At 55.9% G+C, this 27,270-nt stretch overlaps 1 protein-coding gene across 13 annotated transcripts in view; it reads right to left on the bottom strand.

Annotated features, from left to right (window-relative positions):
* Positions 1–27,270, bottom strand: part of PLEKHA5 (pleckstrin homology domain containing A5) — a 113,724-nt gene that overhangs the window by 63,968 nt on the left and 22,486 nt on the right. The window contains exon 1 of one of the 13 annotated variants that reach the window (XM_073562359.1): positions 1,230–1,340. The exons of the other annotated variants lie outside the window; for them this stretch is intronic. The gene's annotated coding sequence lies outside the window, so the exon portion shown is untranslated. Of the gene's footprint in view, positions 1–1,229; positions 1,341–27,270 lie in introns of those variants that run through there. 13 annotated transcript variants of the gene reach the window in all.

The following is a 27,270-nucleotide window of genomic DNA, read 5'->3' on the forward strand; positions in this document are numbered from 1 at the left end:
CCCTTGAAGACAGCCCATGACCCTACCGTCCCCACCAAGGACCGGCGACGACCCCCCTCCCCGAGGACAGCCGACGACCCTAACGCCCCCCCCCCCTCCCCGAGGACAACCGACGACCCTACAGACCCAGTCCCCCTCTGCCCCCGAGGGCAGCCGTCGACCCTACCGTCCGTCCCCCACCGAGGGCAGCCGATGACCCTACCGTCCCCCCTTGAAGACAGACGACCCTACTGCCCCCCCCCAGAGGGCAGCCGACAACCCTACCGCACCCCCCTTGAAGACAGCCGACGACCCTTCCGACCCCACACCTCCAAGGACAGCCGACGACAATACCGTCCCACCTGAGGACAGCCGACGACAATACCGTCCCACCTGAGGACAGCCGACGACCCTTCCGTCCCACCTGAGGACAGCCGACGACCCTACCGTCCCACCTGAGGACAGCCGACGACAATACCGTCCCACCTGAGGACAGCCGACGACCCTACCGTCCCACCTGAAGACAGCCGACGACCCTACCGTCCCACCTGAGGACAGCCGACGACCCTACCGTCCCACCTGAGGACAGCCGACGACCCTACCGTCCCACCTGAGGACAGCCGACGACCCTACCGTCCCACCTGAGGACAGCCGACGACCCTACCGCCCCACCTGAGGACAGCCGACGACCCTACCGCCCCACCTGAGGACAGCCGACGACCCTACCGCCCCACCTGAGGACAGCCGACGACCCTACCGTCCCACCTGAGGACAGCCGACGACCCTACCGTCCCACCTGAGGACAGCCGACGACCCTACCGTCCCACCTGAGGACAGCCGACGACCCTACCGTCCCACCTGAGGACAGCCGACGACCCTACCGTCCCACCTGAGGACAGCCGACGACCCTACCGTCCCACCTGAGGACAGCCGACGACCCTACCTTCCCACCTGAGGACAGCCGACGACCCTACCGCCCCACCTGAGGACAGCCGACGACCCTAACGTCCCCTGGGGCCATCCGTTAACCCTTCCATCACCGACCATTCAGTCCAACATTCTTGGTAATCCCGACCTGATGCCAGCTGCTCAGAGCAGGCGGCTTTGCTGTCACTCCCCTTACAGTAGTGGCCGTGCCCACTGTACCCACAGCGCACCGGACTCAGGACCGCATCGTCTCCTGCAGCCCCCGGAACCAGCCACACACGGGGGGCCCCACACACGGGGGCACAGCGCAAACCATCACTCACCAGAGACGAGAACATCCAGGCGACCGGCGGTGGCAGCTGCCTCCACTGACTGACAGATCGAGCAGTGAGGAAAGAGCAGAGCATGCTCAGTGCACACCGCTCCGCTCACTGTGCCGCCTCATCCAGCTCCACACCCCCCAGAGCTGCACACAGCTCCACTCACCCCCAGAGCTGCCTGCTGCTCCACTCACTGTGCAGCATCATCCAGCTCCACACACACCCAGAGCTGCAGAGCACTGCACACCCCCAGAGCTGCACACAGCTCCACTCATTGTGCTGCCTCATCCAGCTCCACACACCCCTAGAGCTGCACACAGCTCCATTCACCCCCAGCGCTGCCTGCTGCTCCACTCACTGTGCCGCCTCATCCAGCTCCACACACACCCAGAGCTGCACGCTGCTCCGCTCACTGTGCCACCTCATCCAGCTCCATACACCCCCAGAGCTGCCTGCTGCTCCACTCACTGTGCAGCATCATCCAGCTCCATACACCCCCAGAGCTGCCTGCTGCTCCACTCACTGTGCAGCATCATCCAGCTCCATACACCCCCAGAGCTGCCTGCTGCTCCACTCACTGTGCAGCATCATCCAGCTCCATACACCCCCAGAGCTGCATGCTGCTCCACTCACTGTGCAGCATCATCCAGCTCCATACACCCCCAGAGCTGCCTGCTGCTCCACTCACTGTGCAGCATCATCCAGCTCCATACACCCCCAGAGCTGCCTGCTGCTCCACTCACTGTGCAGCATCATCCAGCTCCATACACCCCCAGAGCTGCATGCTGCTCCACTCACTGTGCAGCATCATCCAGCTCCACACACCCCCAGAGCTGCACGCTGCTCCGCTCACTGTGCCACCTCATCCAGCTCCATATACCCCCAGAGCTGCATGCTGCTCCACTCACTGTGCAGCATCATCCAGCTCCACACACTCCTAGAGCTGCACACAGCTCCACACCCCCCCAGAGCTGCACGCTGCTCCGCTCACTGTGCCACCTCATCCAGCTCCATACACCCCCAGAGCTGCACGCTGCTCCGCTCACTGTGCCACCTCAACAAGCTCCACACACCCCCAGAGCTGCACGCTGCTCCGCTCACTGTGCCACCTCATCCAGCTCCATACACCCCCAGAGCTGCATGCTGCTCCACTCACTGTGCAGCATCATCCAGCTCCACACACTCCTAGAGCTGCACACAGCTCCACACCCCCCCAGAGCTGCCTGCTGCTCCGCTCACTGTGCCACCTCATCCAGCTCCACACACCCCCAGAGCTGCACGCTGCTCCGCTCACTGTGCCACCTCAACAAGCTCCACACACCCCCAGAGCTGCACGCTGCTCCGCTCACTGTGCCACCTCATACAGCTCCACACACCCCCAGAGCTGCACGCTGCTCCGCTCACTGTGCCACCTCATCCAGCTCCATACACTCCCAAGAGCTGCCTGCTGCTCCGCTCACTGTGCCACCTCAACAAGCTCCACACACCCCCAGAGCTGCACGCTGCTCCGCTCATTGTGCCACCTCATCCAGGTCCATACACCCCCAGAGCTGCCTGTTGCTCCACTCACTGTGCAGCATCATCCAGCTCCATACACCCCCAGAGCTGCACGCTGCTCCGCTCACTGTGCCACCTCATCCAGCTCCATACACCCCCAGAGCTGCCCGCTGCTCCGCTCACTGTGCAGCATCATCCAGCTCCATACACCCCCAGAGCTGCATGCTGCTCCACTCACTGTGCAGCATCATCCAGCTCCACACACCCCCAGAGCTGCCCGCTGCTCCGCTCACTGTGCAGCATCATCCAGCTCCATACACCCCCAGAGCTGCATGCTGCTCCACACACCCCCAGAGCTGCACGCTGCTCCGCTCACTGTGCCACCTCATCCAGCTCCATATACCCCCAGAGCTGCATGCTGCTCCACTCACTGTGCAGCATCATCCAGCTCCACACACTCCTAGAGCTGCACACAGCTCCACACCCCCCCAGAGCTGCACGCTGCTCCGCTCACTGTGCCACCTCATCCAGCTCCATACACCCCCAGAGCTGCCTGCTGCTCCGCTCACTGTGCCACCTCATCCAGCTCCACACACCCCCAGAGCTGCACACAGCTCCACTCACCCCCTGAGCTGCCTGCTGCTCCACTCACTGTGCAGCATCATCCAGCTCCACACACTCCTAGAGCTGCACACAGCTCCACACCCCCCCAGAGCTGCACGCTGCTCCGCTCACTGTGCCACCTCATCCAGCTCCACACACCCCCAGAGCTGCCTGCTGCTCCACTCACTGTGCCACCTCATCCAGCTCCACACACCCCCAGAGCTGCACGCTGCTCCGCTCACTGTGCCACCTCAACAAGCTCCACACACCCCCAGAGCTGCACGCTGCTCCGCTCACTGTGCCACCTCATCCAGCTCCACACACCCACAGAGCTGCACGCTGCTCCGCTCACTGTGCCACCTCATCCAGCTCCATACACCCCCAGAGCTGCCTGCTGCTCCGCTCACTGTGCCACCTCAACAAGCTCCACACACCCCCAGAGCTGCACGCTGCTCCGCTCATTGTGCCACCTCATCCAGCTCCATACACCCCCAGAGCTGCCTGTTGCTCCACTCACTGTGCAGCATCATCCAGCTCCATACACCCCCAGAGCTGCACGCTGCTCCGCTCACTGTGCCACCTCATCCAGCTCCATACACCCCCAGAGCTGCCCGCTGCTCCGCTCACTGTGCAGCATCATCCAGCTCCATACACCCCCAGAGCTGCATGCTGCTCCACTCACTGTGCAGCATCATCCAGCTCCCCACACCCCCAGAGCTGCCTGCTGCTCCGCTCACTGTGCAGCATCATCCAGCTCCATACACCCCCAGAGCTGCATGCTGCTCCACTCACTGTGCAGCATCATCCAGCTCCACACACTCCTAGAGCTGCACACAGCTCCACACACCCCCAGAGCTGCCTGCTGCTCCGCTCACTGTGCCACCTCATCCAGCTCCATACACCCCCAGAGCTGCACGCTGCTCCGCTCACTGTGCAGCATCATCCAGCTCCATACACCCCCAGAGGTGCCCGCTGCTCCGCTCACTGTGCAGCATCATCCAGCTCCATACACCCCCAGAGCTGCATGCTGCTCCACTCACTGTGCAGCATCATCCAGCTCCACACACCCCCAGAGCTGCCCGCTGCTCCACTCACTGTGCAGCATCATCCAGCTCCATACACCCCCAGAGCTGCATGCTGCTCCACTCACTGTGCAGCATCATCCAGCTCCACACACTCCTAGAGCTGCACACAGCTCCACACACCCCCAGAGCTGCCTGCTGCTCCGCTCACTGTGCCACCTCATCCAGCTCCGTACACCCCCAGAGCTGCACGCTGCTCCGCTCACTGTGCAGCATCATCCAGCTCCATACACCCCCAGAGGTGCCCGCTGCTCCGCTCACTGTGCAGCATCATCCAGCTCCATACACCCCCAGAGCTGCATGCTGCTCCACTCACTGTGCAGCATCATCCAGCTCCACACACCCCCAGAGCTGCCCGCTGCTCCACTCACTGTGCAGCATCATCCAGCTCCATACACCCCCAGAGCTGCATGCTGCTCCACTCACTGTGCAGCATCATCCAGCTCCATACACCCCCAGAGCTGCATGCTGCTCCACTCACTGTGCAGCATCATCCAGCTCCACACACTCCTAGAGCTGCACACAGCTCCACACCCCCCCAGAGCTGCACGCTGCTCCGCTCACTGTGCCACCTCATCCAGCTCCATACACCCCCAGAGCTGCCTGCTGCTCCGCTCACTGTGCCACCTCATCCAGCTCCACACACCCCCAGAGCTGCACACAGCTCCACTCACCCCCTGAGCTGCCTGCTGCTCCACTCACTGTGCAGCATCATCCAGCTCCACACACTCCTAGAGCTGCACACAGCTCCACACCCCCCCAGAGCTGCACGCTGCTCCGCTCACTGTGCCACCTCATCCAGCTCCACACACCCCCAGAGCTGCCTGCTGCTCCACTCACTGTGCCACCTCATCCAGCTCCACACCCCCAGAGCTGCACGCTGCTCCGCTCACTGTGCCACCTCAACAAGCTCCACACACCCCCAGAGCTGCACGCTGCTCCGCTCACTGTGCCACCTCATCCAGCTCCACACACCCCCAGAGCTGCACGCTGCTCCGCTCACTGTGCCACCTCATCCAGCTCCATACACCCCCAAGAGCTGCCTGCTGCTCCGCTCACTGTGCCACCTCAACAAGCTCCACACACCCCCAGAGCTGCACGCTGCTCCGCTCATTGTGCCACCTCATCCAGGTCCATACACCCCCAGAGCTGCCTGTTGCTCCACTCACTGTGCAGCATCATCCAGCTCCATACACCCCCAGAGCTGCCCGCTGCTCCGCTCACTGTGCAGCATCATCCAGCTCCATACACCCCCAGAGCTGCATGCTGCTCCACTCACTGTGCAGCATCATCCAGCTCCACACACCCCCAGAGCTGCCCGCTGCTCCGCTCACTGTGCAGCATCATCCAGCTCCATACACCCCCAGAGCTGCATGCTGCTCCACACACCCCCAGAGCTGCACGCTGCTCCGCTCACTGTGCCACCTCATCCAGCTCCATATACCCCCAGAGCTGCATGCTGCTCCACTCACTGTGCAGCATCATCCAGCTCCACACACTCCTAGAGCTGCACACAGCTCCACACCCCCCCAGAGCTGCACGCTGCTCCGCTCACTGTGCCACCTCATCCAGCTCCATACACCCCCAGAGCTGCCTGCTGCTCCGCTCACTGTGCCACCTCATCCAGCTCCACACACCCCCAGAGCTGCACACAGCTCCACTCACCCCCTGAGCTGCCTGCTGCTCCACTCACTGTGCAGCATCATCCAGCTCCACACACTCCTAGAGCTGCACACAGCTCCACACCCCCCCAGAGCTGCACGCTGCTCCGCTCACTGTGCCACCTCATCCAGCTCCACACACCCCCAGAGCTGCCTGCTGCTCCACTCACTGTGCCACCTCATCCAGCTCCACACACCCCCAGAGCTGCACGCTGCTCCGCTCACTGTGCCACCTCAACAAGCTCCACACACCCCCAGAGCTGCACGCTGCTCCGCTCACTGTGCCACCTCATCCAGCTCCACACACCCACAGAGCTGCACGCTGCTCCGCTCACTGTGCCACCTCATCCAGCTCCATACACCCCCAGAGCTGCCTGCTGCTCCGCTCACTGTGCCACCTCAACAAGCTCCACACACCCCCAGAGCTGCACGCTGCTCCGCTCATTGTGCCACCTCATCCAGCTCCATACACCCCCAGAGCTGCCTGTTGCTCCACTCACTGTGCAGCATCATCCAGCTCCATACACCCCCAGAGCTGCACGCTGCTCCGCTCACTGTGCCACCTCATCCAGCTCCATACACCCCCAGAGCTGCCCGCTGCTCCGCTCACTGTGCAGCATCATCCAGCTCCATACACCCACAGAGCTGCATGCTGCTCCACTCACTGTGCAGCATCATCCAGCTCCACACACCCCCAGAGCTGCCTGATGCTCCGCTCACTGTGCAGCATCATCCAGCTCCATACACCCCCAGAGCTGCATGCTGCTCCACTCACTGTGCAGCATCATCCAGCTCCACACACTCCTAGAGCTGCACACAGCTCCACACACCCCCAGAGCTGCCTGCTGCTCCGCTCACTGTGCCACCTCATCCAGCTCCATACACCCCCAGAGCTGCACGCTGCTCCGCTCACTGTGCAGCATCATCCAGCTCCATACACCCCCAGAGGTGCCCGCTGCTCCGCTCACTGTGCAGCATCATCCAGCTCCATACACCCCCAGAGCTGCATGCTGCTCCACTCACTGTGCAGCATCATCCAGCTCCACACACCCCCAGAGCTGCCCGCTGCTCCACTCACTGTGCAGCATCATCCAGCTCCATACACCCCCAGAGCTGCATGCTGCTCCACTCACTGTGCAGCATCATCCAGCTCCACACACTCCTAGAGCTGCACACAGCTCCACACACCCCCAGAGCTGCCTGCTGCTCCGCTCACTGTGCCACCTCATCCAGCTCCGTACACCCCCAGAGCTGCACGCTGCTCCGCTCACTGTGCAGCATCATCCAGCTCCATACACCCCCAGAGGTGCATGCTGCTCCACTCACTGTGCAGCATCATCCAGCTCCACACACCCCCAGAGGTGCATGCTGCTCCACTCACTGTGCAGCATCATCCAGCTCCACACACCCCCAGAGCTGCCCGCTGCTCCACTCACTGTGCAGCATCATCCAGCTCCATACACCCCCAGAGCTGCATGCTGCTCCACTCACTGTGCAGCATCATCCAGCTCCACACACCCCCAGAGCTGCCCGCTGCTCCACTCACTGTGCAGCATCATCCAGCTCCATACACCCCCAGAGCTGCATGCTGCTCCACTCACTGTGCAGCATCATCCAGCTCCATACACCCCCAGAGCTGCACGCTGCTCCGCTCACTGTGCAGCATCATCCAGCTCCATACACCCCCAGAGGTGCCCGCTGCTCCGCTCACTGTGCAGCATCATCCAGCTCCATACACCCCCAGAGCTGCATGCTGCTCCACTCACTGTGCAGCATCATCCAGCTCCACACACCCCCAGAGCTGCCCGCTGCTCCACTCACTGTGCAGCATCATCCAGCTCCATACACCCCCAGAGCTGCATGCTGCTCCACTCACTGTGCAGCATCATCCAGCTCCACACACTCCTAGAGCTGCACACAGCTCCACACACCCCCAGAGCTGCCTGCTGCTCCGCTCACTGTGCCACCTCATCCAGCTCCGTACACCCCCAGAGCTGCACGCTGCTCCGCTCACTGTGCAGCATCATCCAGCTCCATACACCCCCAGAGCTGCATGCTGCTCCACTCACTGTGCAGCATCATCCAGCTCCACACACCCCCAGAGCTGCCCGCTGCTCCACTCACTGTGCAGCATCATCCAGCTCCATACACCCCCAGAGCTGCATGCTGCTCCACTCACTGTGCAGCATCATCCAGCTCCACACACTCCTAGAGCTGCACACAGCTCCACACACCCCCAGAGCTGCCTGCTGCTCCGCTCACTGTGCCACCTCATCCAGCTCCGTACACCCCCAGAGCTGCACGCTGCTCCGCTCACTGTGCAGCATCATCCAGCTCCATACACCCCCAGAGCTGCCTGCTGCTCCGCTCACTGTGCCACCTCATCCAGCTCCGTACACCCCCAGAGCTGCACGCTGCTCCGCTCACTGTGCAGCATCATCCAGCTCCACACACCCCCAGAGCTGCCCGCTGCTCCACTCACTGTGCAGCATCATCCAGCTCCATACACCCCCAGAGCTGCATGCTGCTCCACTCACTGTGCAGCATCATCCAGCTCCACACACCCCCAGAGCTGCCCGCTGCTCCACTCACTGTGCAGCATCATCCAGCTCCATACACCCCCAGAGCTGCATGCTGCTCCACTCACTGTGCAGCATCATCCAGCTCCATACACCCCCAGAGCTGCCCGCTGCTCCGCTCACTGTGCAGCATCATCCAGCTCCATACACCCCCAGAGCTGCATGCTGCTCCACTCACTGTGCAGCATCATCCAGCTCCACACACCCCCAGAGCTGCCCGCTGCTCCACTCACTGTGCAGCATCATCCAGCTCCATACACCCCCAGAGCTGCATGCTGCTCCACTCACTGTGCAGCATCATCCAGCTCCACACACTCCTAGAGCTGCACACAGCTCCACACACCCCCAGAGCTGCCTGCTGCTCCGCTCACTGTGCCACCTCATCCAGCTCCGTACACCCCCAGAGCTGCACGCTGCTCCGCTCACTGTGCAGCATCATCCAGCTCCATACACCCCCAGAGCTGCATGCTGCTCCACTCACTGTGCAGCATCATCCAGCTCCACACACCCCCAGAGCTGCCCGCTGCTCCACTCACTGTGCAGCATCATCCAGCTCCATACACCCCCAGAGCTGCATGCTGCTCCACTCACTGTGCAGCATCATCCAGCTCCATACACCCCCAGAGCTGCCCGCTGCTCCGCTCACTGTGCAGCATCATCCAGCTCCATACACCCCCAGAGCTGCATGCTGCTCCACTCACTGTGCAGCATCATCCAGCTCCACACACCCCCAGAGCTGCCCGCTGCTCCACTCACTGTGCAGCATCATCCAGCTCCATACACCCCCAGAGCTGCATGCTGCTCCACTCACTGTGCAGCATCATCCAGCTCCACACACTCCTAGAGCTGCACACAGCTCCACACACCCCCAGAGCTGCCTGCTGCTCCGCTCACTGTGCCACCTCATCCAGCTCCGTACACCCCCAGAGCTGCACGCTGCTCCGCTCACTGTGCAGCATCATCCAGCTCCACACACCCCCAGAGCTGCACGCTGCTCCGCTCACTGTGCAGCATCATCCAGCTCCATACACCCCCAGAGCTGCATGCTGCTCCACTCACTGTGCAGCATCATCCAGCTCCACACACCCCCAGAGCTGCATGCTGCTCCACTCACTGTGCAGCATCATCCAGCTCCATACACCCCCAGAGCTGCATGCTGCTCCACTCACTGTGCAGCATCATCCAGCTCCACACACCCCCAGAGCTGCATGCTGCTCCACTCACTGTGCAGCATCATCCAGCTCCATACACCCCCAGAGCTGCATGCTGCTCCACTCACTGTGCAGCATCATCCAGCTCCACACACTCCTAGAGCTGCACACAGCTCCACACACCCCCAGAGCTGCCTGCTGCTCCGCTCACTGTGCCACCTCAACAAGCTCCACACACCCCCAGAGCTGCAGAGCACTGCACACCCCCAGAGCTGGGTCCGCTCACTGTGCCATCAGGCGACCTCTGGACGGCGGCGGATGCGGCGCGGACCCTCTGGACGGCGGAGGCGCGGCCCCTCTGGGCGGCTCAGGATCACTCCCTTACACCAGAGCGGAGGACAGTGGGAAGCTACAGACCGGGGTGAGCGACACCTGCACTCGGCCCCTGTACATGGGTAGTGAAGGGTTAATCCTCCGGGGGTCTCGTTACCGGCGCAGGACGATTTATCGCACTCATTGGCCGCGGAGACGGAAGACTAAAAACGGCCAGAAAGGAGTCATGTGACCGGACTAAAAATAACGACGCGCACCGGAGGACGCGGCAGAGCCGCTGCACGGGGGCGTGTCACTGGTTACCATGGCGCCATCGTGGGAAAGAATGTAACAATCAAATGTGGGGGAGATTTAAAGAGACAGGAGCTCAGGAGAAGCGGAGGGGAAGGGCTCATCCACGGGGCAAGCGCCCGCTTACACCAGGCCAGAGGAGGGGAAGGGCTCATCCACGGGGCAAGCGCCCGCTTACACCAGGCCAGAGGAGGGGAAGGGCTCATCCACGGGGCAAGCGCCCGCTTACACCAGGCCAGAGGAGGGGAAGGGCTCATCCACGGGGCGAGCGTCCGCTTACACCAGGCCAGAGGAGGGGAAGGGCTCATCCACGGGGCAAGCGCCCGCTTACACCAGGCCAGAGGAGGGGAAGGGCTCATCCACGGGGCGAGCGTCCGCTTACACCAGGCCAGAGGAGGGGAAGGGCTCATCCACGGGGCGAGCGTCCGCTTACACCAGGCCAGAGGAGGGGAAGGGCTCATCCACGGGGCGAGCGTCCGCTTACACCAGGCCAGAGGAGGGGAAGGGCTCATCCACGGGGCGAGCGCCCGCTTCCACCAGGCCAGAGGAGGGGAAGGGCTCATCCACGGGGCGAGCGCCCGCTTCCACCAGGCCAGAGGAGGGGAAGGGCTCATCCACGGGGCGAGCGCCCGCTTACACCAGGCCAGAGGAGGGGAAGGGCTCATCCACGGGGCGAGCGCCCGCTTCCACCAGGCCAGAGGAGGGGAAGGGCTCATCCACGGGGAGAGCGCCCGCTTACACCAGGCCAGAGGAGGGGAAGGGCTCATCCACGGGGCGAGCGTCCGCTTCCACCAGGCCAGAGGAGGGGGAAGGGCTCATCCACGGGACGAGCGTCCGCTTCCACCAGGCCAGAGGAGGGGAAGGGCTCATCCACGGGGCGAGCGCCCGCTTACACCAGGCCAGAGGAGGGGAAGGGCTCATCCACGGGGCGAGCGCCCGCTTCCACCAGGCCAGAGGAGGGGAAGGGCTCATCCACGGGGAGAGCGCCAGCTTACACCAGGCCAGAGGAGGGGAAGGGCTCATCCACGGGGCGAGCGCCCGCTTACACCAGGCCAGAGGAGGGGAAGGGCTCATCCACGGGGCGAGCGCCCGCTTCCACCAGGCCAGAGGAGGGGAAGGGCTCATCCACGGGGCGAGCGCCCGCTTCCACCAGGCCAGAGGAGGGGAAGGGCTCATCCACGGGGCGAGCGCCCGCTTCCACCAGGCCAGAGGAGGGGAAGGGCTCATCCACGGGGCGAGCGCCCGCTTACACCAGGCCAGAGGAGGGGAAGGGCTCATCCACGGGGCGAGCGCCCGCTTCCACCAGGCCAGAGGAGGGGAAGGGCTCATCCACGGGGAGAGCGCCCGCTTACACCAGGCCAGAGGAGGGGAAGGGCTCATCCACGGGGCGAGCGTCCGCTTCCACCAGGCCAGAGGAGGGGAAGGGCTCATCCACGGGGCAAGCGCCCGCTTACACCAGGCCAGAGGAGGGGAAGGGCTCATCCACGGGACGAGCGTCCGCTTCCACCAGGCCAGAGGAGGGGAAGGGCTCATCCACGGGGCGAGCGCCCGCTTACACCAGGCCAGAGGAGGGGAAGGGCTCATCCACGGGGCGAGCGCCCGCTTCCACCAGGCCAGAGGAGGGGAAGGGCTCATCCACGGGGAGAGCGCCAGCTTACACCAGGCCAGAAGAGGGGAAGGGCTCATCCACGGGGCGAGCGCCCGCTTACACCAGGCCAGAGGAGGGGAAGGGCTCATCCACGGGGCGAGCGTCCGCTTACACCAGGCCAGAGGAGGGGAAGGGCTCATCCACGGGGCGAGCGTCCGCTTACACCAGGCCAGAGGAGGGGAAGGGCTCATCCACGGGGCGAGCGCCCGCTTACACCAGGCCAGAGGAGGGGAAGGGCTCATCCACGGGGCAAGCGCCCGCTTCCACCAGGCCAGAGGAGGGGAGGGGCTCATCCACGGGGCAAGCGCCCGCTTCCACCAGGCCAGAGGAGGGGAAGGGCTCATCCACGGGGCGAGCGCCCGCTTCCACCAGGCCAGAGGAGGGGAAGGGCTCATCCACGGGGCGAGCGTCCGCTTACACCAGGCCAGAGGAGGGGAAGGGCTCATCCACAGGGCGAGCGCCCGCTTACACCAGGCCAGAGGAGGGGAAGGGCTCATCCACGGGGCGAGCGCCCGCTTACACCAGGCCAGAGGAGGGGAAGGGCTCATCCACGGGGCGAGCGCCCGCTTACACCAGGCCAGAGGAGGGGAAGGGCTCATCCACGGGGAGAGCGCCCGCTTACACCAGGCCAGAAGAGGGGAAGGGCTCATCCACGGGGCAAGCGTCCGCTTACACCAGGCCAGAGGAGGGGAAGGGCTCATCCGCGGGGCGAGCGTCCGCTTACAACAGGCCAGAGGAGGGGAAGGGCTCATCCACGGGGCGAGCTCCCGCTTACACCAGGCCAGAGGAGGGGAAGGGCTCATCCACTGGGCGAGCGTCCGCTTACACCAGGCCAGAGGAGGGGAAGGGCTCATCCACGGGGCAAGCGCCTGCTTATAACAGGCAGGAGGAGGGGGGGGACTCGAGGGCAAGCACCAGAAGCCCATGTTGTACACAGTGACTGCACCAGCAGAGTAGTGAGTGCAGCTCTGGAGTATAATACAGGATGTAACTCAGGATCAGTAATGTAATGTATGTACACAGTGACTGCACCAGCAGAATAGTGAGTGCAGCTCTGGAGTATAATACAGGATGTAACTCAGGATCAGTAATGTAATGTATGTACACAGTGACTGCACCAGCAGAATAGTGAGTGCAGCTCTGGAGTATAATACAGGAGGTAACTCAGGATCAGTAATGTAATGTATGTACACAGTGACTGCACCAGCAGAATAGTGAGTGCAGCTCTGGGGTATAATACAGGATGTAACTCAGGATCAGTAATGTAATGTATGTACACAGTGACTGCACCAGCAGAATAGTGAGTGCAGCTCTGGAGTATAATACAGGATGTAACTCAGGATCAGTAATGTAATGTATGTACACAGTGACTGCACCAGCAGAATAGTGAGTGCAGCTCTGGAGTATAATACAGGAGGTAACTCAGGATCAGTAATGTAATGTATGTACACAGTGACTGCACCAGCAGAATAGTGAGTGCAGCTCTGGAGTATAATACAGGAGGTAACTCAGGATCAGTAATGTAATGTATGTACACAGTGACTGCACCAGCAGAATAGTGAGTGCAGCTCTGGGGTATAATACAGGATGTAACTCAGGATCAGTAATGTAATGTATGTACACAGTGACTGCACCAGCAGAATAGTGAGTGCAGCTCTGGAGTATAATACAGGATGTAACTCAGGATCAGTAATGTATTGTATGTACACAGTGACTGCACCAGCAGAATAGTGAGTGCAGCTCTGGGGTATAATACAGGATGTAACTCAGGATCAGTAATGTAATGTATGTACACAGTGACTGCACCAGCAGAATAGTGAGTGCAGCTCTGGAGTATAATACAGGATGTAACTCAGGATCAGTAATGTAATGTATGTACACAGTGACTGCACCAGCAGAATAGTGAGTGCAGCTCTGCAGTATAATACAGGATGTAACTCAGGATCAGTAATGTATTGTATGTACACAGTGACTGCACCAGCAGAATAGTGAGTGCAGCTCTGGAGTATAATACAGGATGTAACTCAGGATCAGTAATGTAATGTATGTACACAGTGACTGCACCAGCAGAATAGTGAGTGCAGCTCTGCAGTATAATACAGGATGTAACTCAGGATCAGTAATGTAATGTATGTACACAGTGACTGCACCAGCAGAATAGTGAGTGCAGCTCTGGAGTATAATACAGGATGTAACTCAGGATCAGTAATGTATTGTATGTACACAGTGACTGCACCAGCAGAATAGTGAGTGCAGCTCTGGAGTATAATACAGGATGTAACTCAGGATCAGTAATGTAATGTATGTACACAGTGACTGCACCAGCAGAATAGTGAGTGCAGCTCTGCAGTATAATACAGGATGTAACTCAGGATCAGTAATGTAATGTATGTACACAGTGACTGCCCCAGCAGAATAGTGAGTGCAGCTCTGGAGTATAATACAGGATGTAACTCAGGATCAGTAATGTAATGTATGTACACGGTGACTGCACCAGCAGAATAGTGAGTGCAGCTCTGGGGTATAATACAGGATTTAACTCAGGATCAGTAATGTATGTACATAGTGACTGCACCAGCAGAATAGTGAGTGCAGCTCTGGAGTATAACACAGGATGTAACCCAGGATCAGTAATGTATGTACACAGTGACTGCACCAGCAGAATAGTGAGTGCAGCTCTGCAGTATAATACAGGATGTAACTCAGGATCAGTAATGTATTGTATGTACACAGTGACTGCACCAGCAGAATAGTGAGTGCAGCTCTGGGGTATAATACAGGATGTAACTCAGGATCAGTAATGTAATGTATGTACACAGTGACTGCACCAGCAGAATAGTGAGTGCAGCTCTGGAGTATAATACAGGGTGTAACTCAGGATCAGTAATATAATGTATGTACACAGTGACTACACCAGCAGAATAGTGAGTGCAGCTCTGGAGTATAATACAGGATGTAACTCAGGATCAGTAATGTAATGTATGTACACAGTGACTGCACCAGCAGAATAGTGAGTGCAGCTCTGCAGTATAATACAGGATGTAACTCAGGATCAGTAATGTAATGTATGTACACGGTGACTGCACCAGCAGAATAGTGAGTGCAGCTCTGGGGTATAATACAGGATTTAACTCAGGATCAGTAATGTATGTACATAGTGACTGCACCAGCAGAATAGTGAGTGCAGCTCTGGAGTATAACACAGGATGTAACCCAGGATCAGTAATGTATGTACACAGTGACTGCACCAGCAGAATAGTGAGTGCAGCTCTGCAGTATAATACAGGATGTAACTCAGGATCAGTAATGTATTGTATGTACACAGTGACTGCACCAGCAGAATAGTGAGTGCAGCTCTGGGGTATAATACAGGATGTAACTCAGGATCAGTAATGTAATGTATGTACACAGTGACTGCACCAGCAGAATAGTGAGTGCAGCTCTGGAGTATAACACAGGATGTAACCCAGGATCAGTAATGTATGTACACAGTGACTGCACCAGCAGAATAGTGAGTGCAGCTCTGGAGTATAATACAGGATGTAACTCAGGATCAGTAATGTATTGTATGTACACAGTGACTGCACCAGCAGAATAGTGAGTGCAGCTCTGGGGTATAATACAGGATGTAACTCAGGATCAGTAATGTAATGTATGTACACAGTGACTGCACCAGCAGAATAGTGAGTGCAGCTCTGGGGTATAATACAGGATGTAACTCAGGATCAGTAATATAATGTATGTACACAGTGACTACACCAGCAGAATAGTGAGTGCAGCTCTGGAGTATAATACAGGATGTAACTCAGGATCAGTAATGTATTGTATGTACACAGTGACTGCACCAGCAGAATAGTGAGTGCAGCTCTGCAGTATAATACAGGATGTAACTCAGGATCAGTAATGTATTGTATGTACACAGTGACTGCACCAGCAGAATAGTGAGTGCAGCTCTGGGGTATAATACAGGATGTAACTCAGGATCAGTAATATAATGTATGTACACAGTGACTACACCAGCAGAATAGTGAGTGCAGCTCTGGAGTATAATACAGGATGTAACTCAGGATCAGTAATGTATTGTATGTACACAGTGACTGCACCAGCAGAATAGTGAGTGCAGCTCTGCAGTATAATACAGGATGTAACTCAGGATCAGTAATGTATTGTATGTACACAGTGACTGCACCAGCAGAATATTGAGTGCAGCTATGGGGTATAATAAAGGATGTAACTCAGGATCAGTAATATAATGTATGTACACAGTGACTACACCAGCAGAATAGTGAGTGCAGCTCTGGAGTATAATACAGGATGTAACTCAGGATCAGTAATGTATGTACACAGTGACTGCACCAGCAGAATAGTGAGTGCAGCTCTGGGGTATAATACAGGATGTAACTCAGGATCAGTAATGTAATGTATAGACACAGTGACTGCACCAGCAGAATAGTGAGTGCAGCTCCGGGGTATAATACAGGAGGTAACTCAGGATCAGTAATGTATGTACACAGTGACTGCACCAGCAGAATAGTGAGTGCAGCTCTGGGGTATAATACAGGGTGTAACTCAGGATCAGTAATGTAATGTATGTACACAGTGACTGCACCAGCAGAATAGTGAGTGCAGCTCTGGAGTATAATACAGGATGTAACTCAGGATCAGTAATGTAATGTATGTACACAGTGACTGCACCAGCAGAATAGTGAGTGCAGCTCTGGGGTATAATACAGGAGGTAACTCAGGATCAGTAATGTATGTACACAGTGACTACACCAGCAGAATAGTGAGTGCAGCTCTGGAGTATAATACAGGATGTAACTCAGGATCAGTAATGTAATGTATGTACACGGTGACTGCACCAGCAGAATAGTGAGTGCAGCTCTGGGGTATAATACAGGATGTAACTCAGGATCAGTAATGTAATGTATGTACACAGTGACTGCACCAGCAGAATAGTGAGTGCAGCTCTGGAGTATAATACAGGATGTAACTCAGGATCAGTAATGTATGTACACAGTGACTGCACCAGCAGAATAGTGAGTGCAGCTCTGGAGTATAATACAGGACGTAACTCAGGATCAGTAATGTAATGTATGTACACAGTGACTGCACCAGCAGAATAGTGAATGCAGCTCTGGGGTATAATACAGGATGTAACTCAGGATCAGTAATGTAATGTATGTACACAGTGACTGCTCCAGCAGAATAGTGAGTGCAGCTCTGGAGTATAATACAGGATGTAACTCAGGATCAGTAATGTAATGTATGTACACAGTGACTGCCCCAGCAGAATAGTGAGTGCAGCTCTGGAGTATAATACAGGATGTAACTCAGGATCAGTAATGTAATGTATGTACACAGTGACTGCACCAGCAGAATAGTGAGTGCAGCTCTGGAGTATAATACAGGATGTAACTCAGGATCAGTAATGTAATGTATGTACACGGTGACTGCACCAGCAGAATAGTGAGTGCAGCTCTGGGGTATAATACAGGATGTAACTCAGGATCAGTAATGTAATGTATGTACACGGTGACTGCACCAGCAGAATAGTGAGTGCAGCTCTGGAGTATAATACAGGATGTAACTCAGGATCAGTAATGTAATGTATGTACACTGTGACTGCACCAGCAGAATAGTGAGTGCAGCTCTGGAGTATAATACAGGAGGTAACTCAGGATCAGTAATGTAATGTATGTACACAGTGACGGCACCAGCAGAATAGTGAATGCAGCTCTGCAGTATAATACAGGATGTAACTCAGGATCAGTAATGTAATGTATGTACACAGTGACTCCAACAGCAGAATAGTGAGTGCAGCTCTGGGGTATAATACAGGAGGTAACTCAGGATCAGTAATGTAATGTATGTACACAGTGACTACACCAGCAGAATATTGAGTGCAGCTCTGGAGTAGAATACAGGATGTAACTCAGGATCAGTAATGTAATGTATGTACACAGTGACTGCTCCAGCAGAATAGTGAGTGCAGCTCTGGGGTATAATACTGGAGGTAAATCAGGATCAATAATGTAATGTATGTACACAGTGACTGCACCAGCAGAATAGTGAGTGCAGCTCTGGAGTATAATACAGGATGTAACTCAGGATCAGTAATGTAATGTATGTACATAGTGACTGTACCAGCAGAATAGTGAGTGCAGCTCTGGGGTATAATACAGGATGTAACTCAGGATCAGTAATGTAATGTATGTACACAGTGACTGCACCAGCAGAATAGTGAGTGCAGCTCTGGAGTATAATACAGGATGTAACTCAGGATCAGTAATGTATGTACATAGTGACTGTACCAGCAGAATAGTGAGTGCAGCTCTGGGGAATAATACAGGAGGTAACTCAGGATCAGTAATGTATTGTATGTACACAGTGACTGCATCAGCAGAATAGTGAATGCAGCTCTGGAGTATAATACAGGATGTAACTCAGGATCAGTAATATAATGTATGTACACAGTGACTCCAACAGCAGAATAGTGAGTGCAGCTCTGGGGTATATTACAGGATGTAACTCAGGATCAGTAATATAATGTATGTACACAGTGACTACACCAGCAGAATAGTGAGTGCAGCTCTGGAGTATAATACAGGATGTAACTCAGGATCAGTAATGTAATGTATGTACACAGTGACTGCACCAGCAGAATAGTGAGTGCAGCTCTGGGGTATAATACAGGATGTAACTCAGGATCAGTAATGTATGTACACAGTGACTGCACCAGCAGAATAGCGAGTGCAGCTCTGGGGTATAACACAGGATGTAACCCAGGATCAGTAATGTATGTACACAGTGACTGCACCAGCAGAATAGTGAGTGCAGCTCTGGAGTATAATACAGGATGTAACTCAGGATCAGTAATGTAATGTATGTACACAGTGACTGCACCAGCAGAATAGTGAGTGCATGTCTGGGGTATAATACAGGATGTAACTCAGGATCAGTAATGTAATGTATGTACATAGTGACTGCACCAGCAGAATAGTGAGTGCAGCTCTGGGGTATAACACAGGATGTAACCCAGGATCAGTAATGTATGTACACAGTGACTGCACCAGCAGAATAGTGAGTGCAGCTCTGGAGTATAATACAGGATGTAACTCAGGATCAGTAATGTAATGTATGTACACAGTGACTGCTCCAGCAGAAAAGGGAGTGCAGCTCTGGAGTATAATACAGGATGTAACTCAGGATCAGTAATGTAATGTATGTACACAGTGACTGCACCAGCAGAATAGTGAGTGCAGCTCTGGAGTATAATACAGGATGTAACTCAGGATCAGTAATGTAATGTATGTACACAGTGACTGCTCCAGCAGAAAAGTGAGTGCAGCTCTGGAGTATAATACAGGATGTAACTCAGGATCAGTAATATAATGTATGTACACGGTGACTGCACCAGCAGAATAGTGAGTGCAGCTCTGGGGTATAATACAGGATGTAACTCAGGATCAGTAATGTAATGTATGTACATAGTGACTGCACCAGCAGAATAGTGAGTGCAGCTCTGGGGTATAATACAGGAGGTAACTCAGGATCAGTAATGTAATTTATGTACACAGTGACTGCACCAGCAGAATAGTGAGTGCAGCTCTGGGGTATAATACAGGATGTAACTCAGGATCAGTAATGTAATGTATGTACACAGTGACTGCACCAGCAGAATAGTGAGTGCAGCTCTGGAGTATAATACAGGATGTAACTCAGGATCAGTAATGTATGTACACAGTGACTGCACCAGCAGAATAGTGAGTGCAGCTCTGGGGTATAATACAGGATGTAACTCAGGATCAGTAATGTAATGTATGTACACAGTGACTGCACCAGCAGAATAGTGAGTGCAGCTCTGGGGTATAATACAGGATGTAACTCATGATCAGTAATGTAATGTATGTACACAGTGACTGCACCAGCAGAATAGTGAGTGCAGCTCTGGGGTATAATACAGGATGTAACTCAGGATCAGTAATGTAATGTATGTACACAGTGACGGCACCAGCAGAATAGTGAATGCAGCTCTGGAGTATAATACAGGATGTAACTCAGGATCAGTAATGTAATGTATGTACACAGTGACTCCAACAGCAGAATACTGAGTGCAGCTCTGGGGTATAATGCAGGATGTAACTCAGGATCAGTAATGTAATGTATGTACACAGTGACTGCACCAGCAGAATAGTGAGTGCAGCTCTGGGGTATAATAGAGGAGGTAACTCAGGATCAGTAATGTAATGTATGTACACTGTGACTGCACCAGCAGAACAGTGAGTGCAGCTCTGGAGTATAATACAAGAGCTAACAATTCTTTGGCTTTCTTTTACATACTGATATGCTGATAATTGAGCGTTTTGCTGCCAGGGTTCAGCATCTAGTTCCTTATTTAGTAACAATAAGACTTCATACACCCAGTCAAACATTTAGAATTGAGAGTCCTCGGTGGTTGATGCCTTTTAGTGGCGAACTGAAAAGATGGTAACACATTGCAGCTTTCCAGACTCCTCCGGTCTCTTCATCAGGCAAAGACTAATACAACATCTGAAGAATCACATATTTATACACAACACAGCACAGAAATAACACAATAGATAAGACAAGTGACGTGAAGCGGAATTGTCATTGTGGGAGAGGGAGAAACAAATATTGGAACAGTTCATAGATTAGGAGTGTGAAGGTTTTATTGTCCCCTGATTGGGGTCTGGTTCAGTGCTGTGATGCCCCCACAGGGTCTTAGGAGCAAATTCCTTAATTGATGTAAAAAGACATAAATCCATGAGACACATTCATTCCTGCACTGAGTGTGTCACAGGTAGTAAGTTTATACTCCTAGACTCTTCTGTCTCTCTGAGACTTGAAGTTATATTTTAATACCAGTAATCTCATGTCCATGGTGCTGTGATCAGGCATTCAAAAATGTTTTGCCTACAGGTAGATCCATTTTTTTTGTCTTATTGTGTGGCGATGAGAATTCATCCTTGTTCTCAGAACAATTGAAATCCAAATTACAAGAGTCACCAGAACGTCAAGGAATCCCCTGCTACATTACAAAGCTAAAGAAGAGAATAACCGGGAGCCTCTAGTGGTCACCTACAACCCAAACCTGGAGGTGCTAAGGGGAGCTGCACGGAAATTACAACCTTTACTACAAAAAGATGCCCGATTACAATCCATCTTTCCAGACCCCCCACTGCGGTGCTTTTGGCAGCCCCCGAATCTAAGAAGCATCATTGTCAGAAGCTCCCTGTCCTCTCCAACAGCTGCAGGAACCTTTCCCTGCAACCAGAAAAAATGTTACACCTCTCCATTTATAATGACCACGGACAAGATAAAGATCCCAACTCACATCAGGACTACAAGATCCCAGGCACTCTCAGCTGCATCACATCTAATGGGGTGTACTTAATTATTTGTACTAAATGTCCAACTGGGGGTCTGTATGTGGGGGAGACCGGGCAAAAGCTTAGAACAAGGATGAATGCTCATCGTCACACAATAAGAGAAAAAAGAACGGATCTACCTGTGGCCAAACATTTTTGTATCCCTGATCACAGCACCATGGACATGAGATTACTTGTACTGAAAGGTAACCAAGTCTCAGAGAGACAGGAGGGTCTGGGAGTACAAACTGATGACAACCTGTGACACACTCAGTGCAGGAATGAACGTGTCGCATGGATTTATGTCTTTCTACATCAATTAAGGAATTTGCTCCTCAGACCATCTGGGGTCATCACACAACAGAACCAGACCCCCATCACAGGACAATAAAACTTTCACACTCCTTCTCTATAGACTGCCCCAATATTTATGTTTATCCCTCTCCCACAATGATAATTCTGCTTCACGTCACTTGTCTCATCTATTGTGTTATTTCTGTGCTGTGTTGTGTATAATCTGTGATTTTCAGATGTTGTATTAGTCTGTGCCTGATGAAGAGACCTGAGGAGTCTGGAAAGCTGCAATGTGTCACCTTCTTTTCAGTTCGCCATTAAAAGTTATCAACCACTGAGGACTCTCAATTCTGAATATTCTTCTATCTACTGGCTAACATGGTACAAAGATATACATCTTTCCTACACCAAGTCAGACTTCACAACATGCTGGGATTTGTAGTTGCAAAGACAGGTTCAGCATTGGCATAACATGAATTAGCAGAGTCCTCAGCTGCTGTAAAACGCATCAGCTTCCTGTAGATGGCGCCAAGACCAGTGAAATATGAAATATGTAGATCCTGTGAGTTGACTGGAGGACAGGAGACACTCGCTCCAATCACGTGATCTTATCAGATACATGGAACAGTCATCGGCAGGCGAGAAGCCGCGAGTGACCGACAAGAAAGAGCAGCCGATCCAAAGACATACTGTAAGAGATCGTGAAGGAACAATAGAAATCGCGTCAGTATCTGGTGACCGCCCTTCACCAGTATCTGGTGACCGCCCTTCACCAGTATCTGGTGACCGCCCTTCACCAGTATCTGGTGACCGCCCTTCACCTCCATCATCAGTATCTGGTGACCGCCCTTCACCTCCATCATCAGTATCTGGTGACCGCCCTTCACCTCCATCATCAGTATCTGGTGACCGCCCTTCACCTCCATCATCAGTATCTGGTGACCGCCCTTCACCTCCATCATCAGTATCTGGTGACCGCCCTTCACCTCCATCATCAGTATCTGGTGACCGCCCTTCACCTCCATCATCAGTATCTGGTGACCGCCCTTCACCTCCATCATCAGTATCTGGTGACCGCCCTTCACCTCCATCATCAGTATCTGGTGACCGCCCTTCACCTCCATCATCAGTATCTGGTGACCGCCCTTCACCTCCATCATCAGTATCTGGTGACCGCCCTTCACCTCCATCATCAGTATCTGGTGACCGCCCTTCACCTCCATCATCAGTATCTGGTGACCGCCCTTCACCTCCATCATCAGTATCTGGTGACCGCCCTTCACCTCCATCATCAGTATCTGGTGACCGCCCTTCACCTCCATCATCAGTATCTGGTGACCGCCCTTCACCTCCATCATCAGTATCTGGTGACCGCCCTTCACCTCCATCATCAGTATCTGGTGACCGCCCTTCACCTCCATCATCAGTATCTGGTGACCGCCCTTCACCTCCATCATCAGTATCTGGTGACCGCCCTTCACCTCCATCATCAGTATCTGGTGACCGCCCTTCACCTCCATCATCAGTATCTCGTGACCGCCCTTCACCTCCATCATCAGTATCTCGTGACCGCCCTTCACCTCCATCATCAGTATCTCGTGACCGCCCTTCACCTCCATCATCAGTATCTCGTGACCGCCCTTCACCTCCATCATCAGTATCTCGTGACCGCCCTTCACCTCCATCATCAGTATCTCGTGACCGCCCTTCACCTCCATCATCAGTATCTGGTGACCGCCCTTCACCTCCATCATCAGTATCTGGTGACCGCCCTTCACCTCCATCATCAGTATCTGGTGACCGCCCTTCACCTCCATCATCAGTATCTGGTGATCGCCCTTCACCTCCATCATCAGTATCTGGTGACCGCCCTTCACCTCCATCATCAGTATCTGGTGACCGCCCTTCACCTCCATCATCAGTATCTGGTGCCCGCCCTTCACCTCCATCATCAGTATCTGGTGCCCGCCCTTCACCTCCATCATCAGTATCTGTTGACCGCCCTTCACCTCCAACATCAGTATCTGATGACCGCCCGGCCCTTCGATCATCAGTATCTGGTGACCGCCCGTCACCTCCATCATCAGTATCTGGTGACCGCCCGTCACCACCATCATCAGTATCTGTTGACCGCCCTTCACCTCCAACATCAGTATCTGATGACCGCCCGGCCCTTCGATCATCAGTATCTGGTGACCGCCCGTCACCTCCATCATCAGTATCTGGTGACCGCCCGTCACCTCCATCATCAGTATCTGGTGATCGCCCGTCACCTCCATCATCAGTATCTGGTGACCGCCCGTCACCACCATCATCAGTATCTGGTGACCGCTCATCACCTCCATCATCAGTATCTGGTGACCACCCTTCACCTCCAACATCAGTATCTGGTGACAGCCCTTCACCTCTATCATCAGTATCTGACAGAGAAGAACAGCTAACTACTGACCCACAAGGGAGCGGGGCGGCAGGAGACTAAGGAAAGAGGGGCCACAGACTACACACCCACCAGGGAGCGGGGCGGCAGGGGACTAAGGAAAGAGGCCACAGACTGCACACCCACCAGGGAGCGGGGCGGCAGGAGACTAAGGAAAGAGGCCACAGACTACACACCCACCAGGGATCGGGGCGGCAGGGGACTAAGAAAAGAGGGGCCACAGACTACACACCCACCAGGGAGCGGGGCGGCAGGGGACTAAGGAAAGAGGCCACAGACTACACACCCACCAGGGAGCGGGGAGGCAGGGGACTAAGGAAAGAGGGGCCACAGACTACACACCCACCAGGGAGCGGGGCGGCAGGAGACGAAGGAAAGAGGCCACAGACTACACACCCACCAGGGAGCGGGGCGGCAGGAGACTAAGGAAAGAGGGGCCACTGACTACACACCCACCAGGGAGCGGGGTGGCAGGGGACTAAGGAAAGAGGCCACAGACTGCACACCCACCAGGGAGCGGGGCGGCAGGGGACTAAGGAAAGAGGCCACAGACTGCACACCCACCAGGGAGCGGGGCGGCAGGAGACTAAGGAAAGAGGCCACAGACTGCACACCCACCAGGGAGCGGGGCGGCAGGAGACTAAGGAAAGAGGGGCCACTGACTACACACCCACCAGGGAGCGGGGTGGCAGGGGACTAAGGAAAGAGGCCACAGACTGCACACCCACCAGGGAGCGGGGCGGCAGGGGACTAAGGAAAGAGGCCACAGACTGCACACCCACCAGGGAGCGGGGCGGCAGGGGACTAAGGAAAGAGGCCACAGACTGCACACCCACCAGGGAGCGAGGTGGCAGGGGACTAAGGAAAGAGGCCATAGACTGCACACCCACCAGGGAGCGGGGCGGCAGGGGACTAAGGAAAGAGGCCACAGACTGCACACCCACCAGGGAGCGGGGCGGCAGGGGACTAAGAAAAGAGGGGCCACAGACTACACACCCACCAGGGAGCGGGGCGGCAGGGGACCAAGGAAAGAGGCCACAGACTGCACACCCACCAGGGAGCGGGGCGGCAGGGGACTAAGAAAAGAGGGGACACAGACTACACACCCACCAGGGAGCGGGGAGGCAGGGGACCAAGGAAAGAGGCCACAGACTGCACACCCACCAGGGAGCGGGGCGGCAGGGGACCAAGGAAAGAGGCCACAGACTGCACACCCACCAGGGAGCGGGGCGGCAGGGGACTAAGGAAAGAGGCCACAGACTACACACCCACAAGGGAGCGGGGCGGCAGGGGACTAAGGAAAGAGGCTACAGACTGCACACCAACCAGGGAGCGGGGCGGCAGGGGACTAAGGAAAGAGGCTACAGACTGCACACCCACCAGGGAGCGGGGCGGCAGGGGACTAAGGAAAGAGGGGCCACTGACTACACACCCACAAGGGAGCGGGGCGGCAGGGGACTAAGGAAAGAGGCTACAGACTGCACACCCACCAGGGAGCGGGGCGGCAGGGGACTAAGGAAAGAGGCTACAGACTGCACACCCACCAGGGAGCGGGGCGGCAGGGGACTAAGGAAAGAGGGGCCACAGACTACACACCCACAAGGGAGCGGGGCGGCAGGGGACTAAGGAAAGAGGCTACAGACTGCACACCAACCAGGGAGCGGGGCGGCAGGGGACTAAGGAAAGAGGCTACAGACTGCACACCCACCAGGGAGCGGGGCGGCAGGGGACTAAGGAAAGAGGCTACAGACTGCACACCAACCAGGGAGCGGGGCGGCAGGGGACTAAGGAAAGAGGCTACAGACTGCACACCAACCAGGGAGCGGGGCGGCAGGGGACTAAGGAAAGAGGCTACAGACTGCACACCCACCAGGGAGCGGGGCGGCAGGGGACTAAGGAAAGAGGCTACAGACTGCACACCCACCAGGGAGCGGGGCGGCAGGGGACTAAGGAAAGAGGGGCCACAGACTACACACCCACAAGGGAGCGGGGCGGCAGGGGACTAAGGAAAGAGGCTACAGACTGCACACCAACCAGGGAGCGGGGCGGCAGGGGACTAAGGAAAGAGGCTACAGACTGCACACCCACCAGGGAGCGGGGCGGCAGGGGACTAAGGAAAGAGGGGCCACAGACTACACACCCACAAGGGAGCGGGGCGGCAGGGGACTAAGGAAAGAGGCTACAGACTGCACACCAACCAGGGAGCGGGGCGGCAGGGGACTAAGGAAAGAGGCTACAGACTGCACACCCACCAGGGAGCGGGGCGGCAGGGGACTAAGGAAAGAGGGGCCACTGACTACACACCCACAAGGGAGCGGGGCGGCAGGGGACTAAGGAAAGAGGCTACAGACTGCACACCCACCAGGGAGCGGGGCGGCAGGGGACTAAGGAAAGAGGCCACAGACTACACACCCACAAGGGAGCGGGGCGGCAGGGGACTAAGGAAAGAGGCTACAGACTGCACACCAACCAGGGAGCGGGGCGGCAGGGGACTAAGGAAAGAGGCTACAGACTGCACACCAACCAGGGAGCGGGGCGGCAGGGGACTAAGGAAAGAGGCTACAGACTGCACACCCACCAGGGAGCGGGGCGGCAGGGGACTAAGGAAAGAGGCCACAGACTGCACACCCACCAGGGAGCGGGGCGGCAGGGGACTAAGGAAAGAGGCCACAGACTGCACACCCACAAGGGAGCGGGGCGGCAGGGGACTAAGGAAAGAGGCTACAGACTGCACACCAACCAGGGAGCGGGGCGGCAGGGGACTAAGGAAAGAGGCTACAGACTGCACACCCACCAGGGAGCGGGGCGGCAGGGGACTAAGGAAAGAGGCCACAGACTACACACCCACCAGGGAGCGGGGCGGTAGGGGACTAAGGAAAGAGGCTACAGACTGCACACCCACAAGGGAGCGGGGACACAGTGGATTGTGGAAGAAAGGTCCGGTGAGCCGAGCCTGCAGGCGATGACTATGACTTCATATAGCTGAGCGCCCGCTCTGGGGGAGGCTATAGGAGAGGAGCCGCTGTCCTTCACCGTCCTCCCCGAGCTGAGGCACATTAATAGTCTGAATGCATTG

This window comes from Dendrobates tinctorius, unplaced genomic scaffold (assembly GCF_039654945.1).
Source record: "Dendrobates tinctorius isolate UK_male_01 unplaced genomic scaffold, ASM3965494v1 ptg000348l, whole genome shotgun sequence".
Lineage (NCBI taxonomy): Eukaryota > Metazoa > Chordata > Amphibia > Anura > Dendrobatidae > Dendrobates > Dendrobates tinctorius.